This window comes from Crassostrea angulata, chromosome 3 (assembly GCF_025612915.1).
Source record: "Crassostrea angulata isolate pt1a10 chromosome 3, ASM2561291v2, whole genome shotgun sequence".
Taxonomy (NCBI): Eukaryota; Metazoa; Mollusca; class Bivalvia; order Ostreida; family Ostreidae; genus Magallana; species Magallana angulata.
This window is the reverse complement of record NC_069113.1, coordinates 21,009,096-21,016,169: the sequence shown is the minus strand read 5'-3', so window position 1 is coordinate 21,016,169 and position 7,074 is coordinate 21,009,096.

Here is a 7,074-nt window from a genome sequence, read left to right as displayed (position 1 = left end):
TTACTTTATAAAGAATCAGCTAATGATAGGGGATTCTTTACTTTATAAAGAATCCGCTAATGGTAGGGGATTGTTTACTTTATAAAGAATCCGCTAATGGTAGGGGATTCTTTACTTTATAAAGAATCCACTATTGGTAGGTGATTGTTTACTTTATAAAGAATCAGCTAATGGTAGGGGATTCTTTACTTTATAAAGAATCTGCGAATAGTAGGGGATTGTTTACTTTATAAAGAATCCGCTAATGGTAGGGGATTGTTTACTTTATAAAGAATCCGCCAATGGTCGAGGATTCTTTACTTTATAAAGAATCAGCTAATGGAAGGAAATTGTTTACTTAATAAAGAATCCGCTAATGGTAGGAGATTATTTACTTTATAAAGAATCCGCCAATGGTCGAGGATTCTTTACTTTATAAAGAATCTGCGAATAGTAGGGGATTGTTTACTTTATAAAGAATCCGCTAATGGTAGGGGATTGTTTACTTTATAAAGAATCTGCTATTGATAGGGGATTGTTTACTTTATAAAGAATCAGTTAATGGTAGGGGATTGTTTACTTTATAAAGAATCCGCTATTGGTAGGGGATTGTTTACTTCAGAAAGAATCGGCTAATGGTAGGGAATTGTTTACTTTATAAAGAATCCACTATTGGTAGGGGATTGTTTACTTTATAAAGAATCCGCTAATGGTAGGGGATTGTTTACTTTATAAAGCATCAGCTAATGGTAGGGAATTGTTTACTTTATAAAGAATCCACTATTGGTAGGGGATTGTTTACTTTATAAAGAATCAGCTAATGGAAGAAAATTGTTTACTTTATAAAGAACCCGCTAATGGTAGGGGATTGTTTACTTAATAAACAATCAGCTAATGGTAGGGGATTGTTTACTTTATAAAGAATCCGCTAATGGTAGGGGATTCTTTACTTTATAAAGAATCCACTATTGGTAGGTGATTGTTTACTTTATAAAGAATCAGCTAATGGTAGGGGATTGTTTACTTTATAAAGAATCTGCGAATAGTAGGGGATTCTTTACTTTATAAACAATCAGCTAATGGTAGGGGATTGTTTACTTTATAAAGAATCCACTATTGGTAGGGGATTGTTTACTTTATAAACAATCAGCTAATGGTAGGGGATTGTTTACTTTATAAAGAATCCGCTACTGGTAGGGGATTGTTTACTTTATAAAGAATCAGCTAATGATAGGGGATTCTTTACTTTATAAAGAATCCGCTAATGGTAGGGGATTGTTTACTTTATAAAGAATCAGCTAATGGTAGGGGATTCTTTACTTTATAAAGAATCCACTATTGGTAGGTGATCGTTTACTTTATAAAGAATCAGCCAATGGTCGAGGATTCTTTACTTTATAAAGAATCTGCGAATAGTAGGGGATTGTTTACTTTATAAAGAATCCGCTAATGGTAGGGGATTGTTTACTTTATAAAGAATCTGCTATTGATAGGGGATTGTTTACTTTATAAACAATCAGCTAATGGTAGGGGATTGTTTACTTTATAAAGAATCCGCTACTGGTAGGAGATTGTTTACTTTATAAAGAATCCGCTATTGGTAGGGGATTGTTTACTTCAGAAAGAATTTGCAAATAGTAGGGGGATTGTTTACTTAATAAAGAATCCGGTAATGGTAGGAGATTGTTTACTTTATAAAGAATCCGCTATTGGTAGGAGATTATTTAACTTATAAAGAATCAGCTAATGGAAGGAAATTGTTTACTTAATAAAGAATCCGCTAATGGTAGGAGATTATTTACTTTATAAAGAATCCGCCAATGGTCGAGGATTCTTTACTTTATAAAGAATCTGCGAATAGTAGGGGATTGTTTACTTTATAAAGAATCCGCTAATGGTAGGGGATTGTTTACTTTATAAAGAATCTGCTATTGATAGGGGATTGTTTACTTTATAAAGAATCAGCTAATGGTAGGGAATTGTTTACTTTATAAAGAATCCACTATTGGTAGGGGATTGTTTACTGTATAAAGAATCCGCTATTGGTAGGGGATTGTTTACTTCAGAAAGAATCAGCTAATGGTAGGGAATTGTTTACTTTATAAAGAATCCACTATTGGTAGGGGATTGTTTACTTTATAAAGAATCAGCTAATGATAGGGGATTGTTTACTTAATAAACAATCAGCTAATGGTAGGGGATTGTTTACTTTATAAAGAATCTGCGAATAGTAGGGGATTGTTTACTTTATAAAGAATCAGCTAATGATAGGGGATTGTTTACTTTATAAAGAATCCGCTAATGGTAGGGGATTGTTTACTTTATAAAGAATCTGCGAATAGTAGGGGATTGTTTACTTTATAAAGAATCCGCTATTGGTAGGAAATTATTTAACTTATAAAGAATCAGCTAATGGAAGAAAATTGTTTACTTTATAAAGAATCCGCTAATGGTAGGGGATTGTTTACTTAATAAACAATCAGCTAATGGTAGGGGATTGTTTACCTAATAAAGAATCTGCGAATAGTAGGGGATTGTTTACTTTATAAAGAATCAGCTAATGATAGGGGATTGTTTACTTTATAAAGAATCCGCTAATGGTAGGGGATTGTTTACTTTATAAAGAATCCGCTAATGGTAGGGGATTCTTTACTTTATAAAGAATCCACTATTGGTAGGTGATTGTTTACTTTATAAAGAATCAGCTAATGGTAGGGGATTGTTTACTTTATAAAGAATCTGCGAATAGTAGGGGATTCTTTACTTTATAAACAATCAGCTAATGGTAGGGGATTGTTTACTTTATAAAGAATCCACTATTGGTAGGAGATTGTTTACTTTATAAACAATCAGCTAATGGTAGAGGATTCTTTACTTTATAAAGAATCTGCGAATAGTAGGGGATTGTTTACTTTATACAGAATCGGCTAATGGTAGGGGATTGTTTTCTTTATTTACCACATGGTATTTTCAAACTCCTATATATCGAATCGGCTTATAATAAGGCAGTTTGTCCTTTATTTACATTGTGTATGATATTGTTAAACTCAGGTTGTGATTTATGAGATGTTTAAATCTTGACGTTCAAAATGATGAAGTTGATTTTATGATGTTTGATCCATGTAATGTATTTTTTTAATTATTTCTTTGTTAGTTTGAATACCATGTAAATGAGATTAACAATGATTATTATATGATATGTATTCATGTATTCAACTATTCTATAACGAAGACTGTTTCCAAATACTAAACGAAGGTATTCGGCACAATTCAAATAGACTGCGTGAAACTGCGACAAAAAATGGCAAGAATTTCCAAACCATTTTACTCCTTTAAAGAAACACTGAAGCTAAATATATTTTCATCATCTTGGTTTTTTTAAACACAGTTCAAATAAAAATTGATAATAAAAATTGTACATGTACTGAAAGTATTAACTATTTTATTGGAAAATTAAACTCTTAAATCGTGTGAAAGATGTTCCGGAATTCAGAATTTACATCATTTCAGCTCGAACTTTGAAGTTTTATTTACAACATGTGATTCTGAATAACATCAGTTGTCAATGGAATATTGGAGATACATATATATAGTTATGAATATATACTTTATAGAAATAAACTGGGCTACCAATATTTATTGATTTGAGAATTAAAAAATTCAAGAGTTAACAAAGCGTAATTTTTGCAAAGTTTATAATTTAATCTTTGCTGGAAAATTCATTTAAGTTATTGGAAAACTGTCATTTCATGGTATTTGTTCAAAATGAGCTGAAGTGTTTCTTTAAGATAATTGCACTATTCATGGACTTTAATATGTTGCATTTTCTATCGCTGTTATCGATTTAATATATTGTGTCAATGTTATTATACTCAAGTTAATGTTTTTCGTTAAAATTTGTGTAAAAACTCAATATAGAAAATAATGAAAACAATATATTACAAATGTTCACTTTTGTATAATGCGTTAAATATACTATTTTAATGATTTCTTTATAAATAAATCAGAATAATATTGTTGTACATGTATCAGATGAAAATAATAAAAGTGTAATTGTTTTATGAATAAAATATTATTGTTGCAGGATAGTATTTGTACTTACTGACAGATGAATAATTGTAAATGCTGTAATTTAAGTTAAAAGGTAAAACTATCAATATCAACGAGTTGAAAAATATAATGCTACAGTATGAAGTGTAAATGATAATGCAATCTTCGGCTAATTTATTTTGCTCACGGAAACATCATTCAGATCGTTAGAGCAGGCATCTAACAACACCAGACATGGGAAAAATGGTAAATCATTTCTCTTTGGAGCACGAGTAAAAAATGATACAATATTGTATCATATGATACGGCATTGTATACTCATAAAAAAAATATGATATAGTAATGTATTAAATGATGCAATATTGTATAATATGTATGATATGTATCCCAAAATCTTATTTTTATGTCATGTAATATGATATTGTATCATACTAATTATATGATATTATATCATGATTTAATATTGTTATGTGTAATATGTTACATTATGGTAGTGGTCCGTATGATACGACATTGTATTGGATAATATTTTATGATAAAATCTTCCTTCTGTATGTATAATTTTCCTGCCATCGATCTTTCTTTCCTATATAGATATTTTTTTACATGACGTGAGTTTCACATTTTTTTTTATATCATTAAGAGTGCAATTGCAACGCTGAATGATGATGTTTGTATCATTAGGGGTTGACCGTCTAGCTTTTTGCTTGTTTCATTAAGCGTTAGGTCTGCTTTGCATTCGCGACGTATAATGATAAAATTGTATCATTAACTAAAAAGGCAGTTATAAAACAGACAGCTGGAAGGTGACACGATTCTGGAAGTGCATATATATACATATTATACATATTATGGCGGACATTACATTTTATTTGAAGTAGATAATATTTAGGCATAGCCAGCTCTAGTAAACATATAATTATTTCACATGTACACATTAAATTATTTGTAAAAATCCATTGTAAGCATAATGGCTTAGCGCATGTGTACCAATAATATCATGAATAAATCGTAAAACCTTGGCGGGTACGTTGCCTGCATCAAATTCTATGTAATTGACCGAGACTTTCTAAATGCAATGATTTTAATGTGTTGCCTATATTTATAAACATTCATAGTAAGTGCGATGGCCTAGCGCATGCGTACCAATAATAGTATGGATTAATCGGAAAACCTTGACGAGTACGGTGCTTGCATCAAATTCTATGAAATCGACTGAGACTTGCTGAATGCAATAAAAAAAGGCGAAGGCGAAAGTACGAAGATGCGTAGGCAAAAGTGCGAAGATGCGAAGGCGAAAGACCAATAGTACATGTAGTATTGCTCCTTCACCTTCGCACCTTCACCATCGCATCTTCGCAATCACGCATCTTCGCCCTAAAGGCGAACGTGCAAAGGTCGAAGTGGCCCTATCTGAACGCCATAGATACATGTAAATGTAATCGTTTAGATGACAACCATACCCCGATGCAATTCGTCAGTATCTTGTTATAGCGGAATGATTTTTATTCTCTTAGATATACTCCTTCTTTCACTTTAAAAATTATAATTTCTGTTACTTTCTGTAAACTTCAGTAAAAATAACAATATTGTATAGATTATTTCACAAATAATAAAAAAAATATACTGAGACTTTAATGTATTTGGGGGTCATTATTCTACAGGGGTCACTTTTCTTCATGTAGAATGTGCTCATTTTTATGAAAATGACACTTATTCTTCAGGCAAAAGGGTCATTTTTCTACGTAGAATAATGGCCGGATGGTCTGTTTTTCTTTGACTTTTTGTTGGCTCAATTAACAGTAAAGTAAAAAAGCTAAATGTGCCATAATTACAAACCTTTTACATTGAGCCCCCTGTTTGTCCGTTTCCGGCCCCGAGACAAACTCCCCAGTCTGATAGCTAAGAAATGGCAGAAACTTGAACACAAAATCTTCTGAAAAGATAGATCTATATATCTAGATGTGTTTAACAAGTTTTGTTTGAATCGGCGTAACTTCGGGTCGTCACAGGAAGAACTTCAAAAAGTTGATTTTACATGGAATTTATATTTCAGTACAAAAGGATAACATGTCATCTATTCGACGTTAAAAAAAACCCCAAACAATTCTACTTCCGGTGAGATATCTTGCCTATTTTTACACCGGAAAATTATTGAGACATTTACTCTTATTTCCTTGGGGAAAAAGATTAAGCCTTGAAATTTCACCAAAACGTACACTAGGATAGAGTTTATCAATGTAAAAAAAATTTTGTCCATAGCATGATTAGATCATTCCTGGTAAACTGACCAACTTGCCTTAGCCCAGTGACCCGGTGCAACCGGAAACTTACCACAACGTCATTTTAACGCTTCTTAATGATCCTATGTTTTAAACACCTAACAAACAAAGGGAAATTAGAATTATTTCTTCATTTCTTCTCTTTTGTTTACATTTCAAGATGTCATGTTTCGCATATTACCTCCATTTTTCTCAATGAGTTGGGGTTTTCCCCCCAATTTTGTTCTCGCCAGATCTCAGAAACTGTAAATGATTAAGAAACAACACTTTTATGGATGATAAACATTAAGTTTGTTAAAATATGTGTTAATTGGGTGCTTTTAATAAATAATGTTTTAGTCTGCCTGATAAATAATAAAGTACATTAGGTAAATGTACAAGAATTACAGACTTTAACTTTTATTTGGCGCTTTTGTTTGTCCATTTCCGGTCCCGAGACAAAAATTCGTGTCTCAACAAGATCTCAGAAACGACTAAGACCTAAACAACCAAACACTGTTGAAAGATAGACCTGTGTATATAGATGTGCTTAATTTGTTTTGTTTGAATCGGTGTAAATTCGGGTCGTCACAGCAAGTACTCTAAAAATTTGGGGGTTTTTCTTCAGTTTTTTTTTCTTTTTTCAATGGAATTAATTAGCATTTCAGTTTACAGGATGAAATATTTCAAAAATTCCATGTAAAATAAAGAAACATATTCTACTGTCGGTGGTATATCTGAATTATGGATCAATTCATACAAAAGAAAATATGTTTGCTGTCAT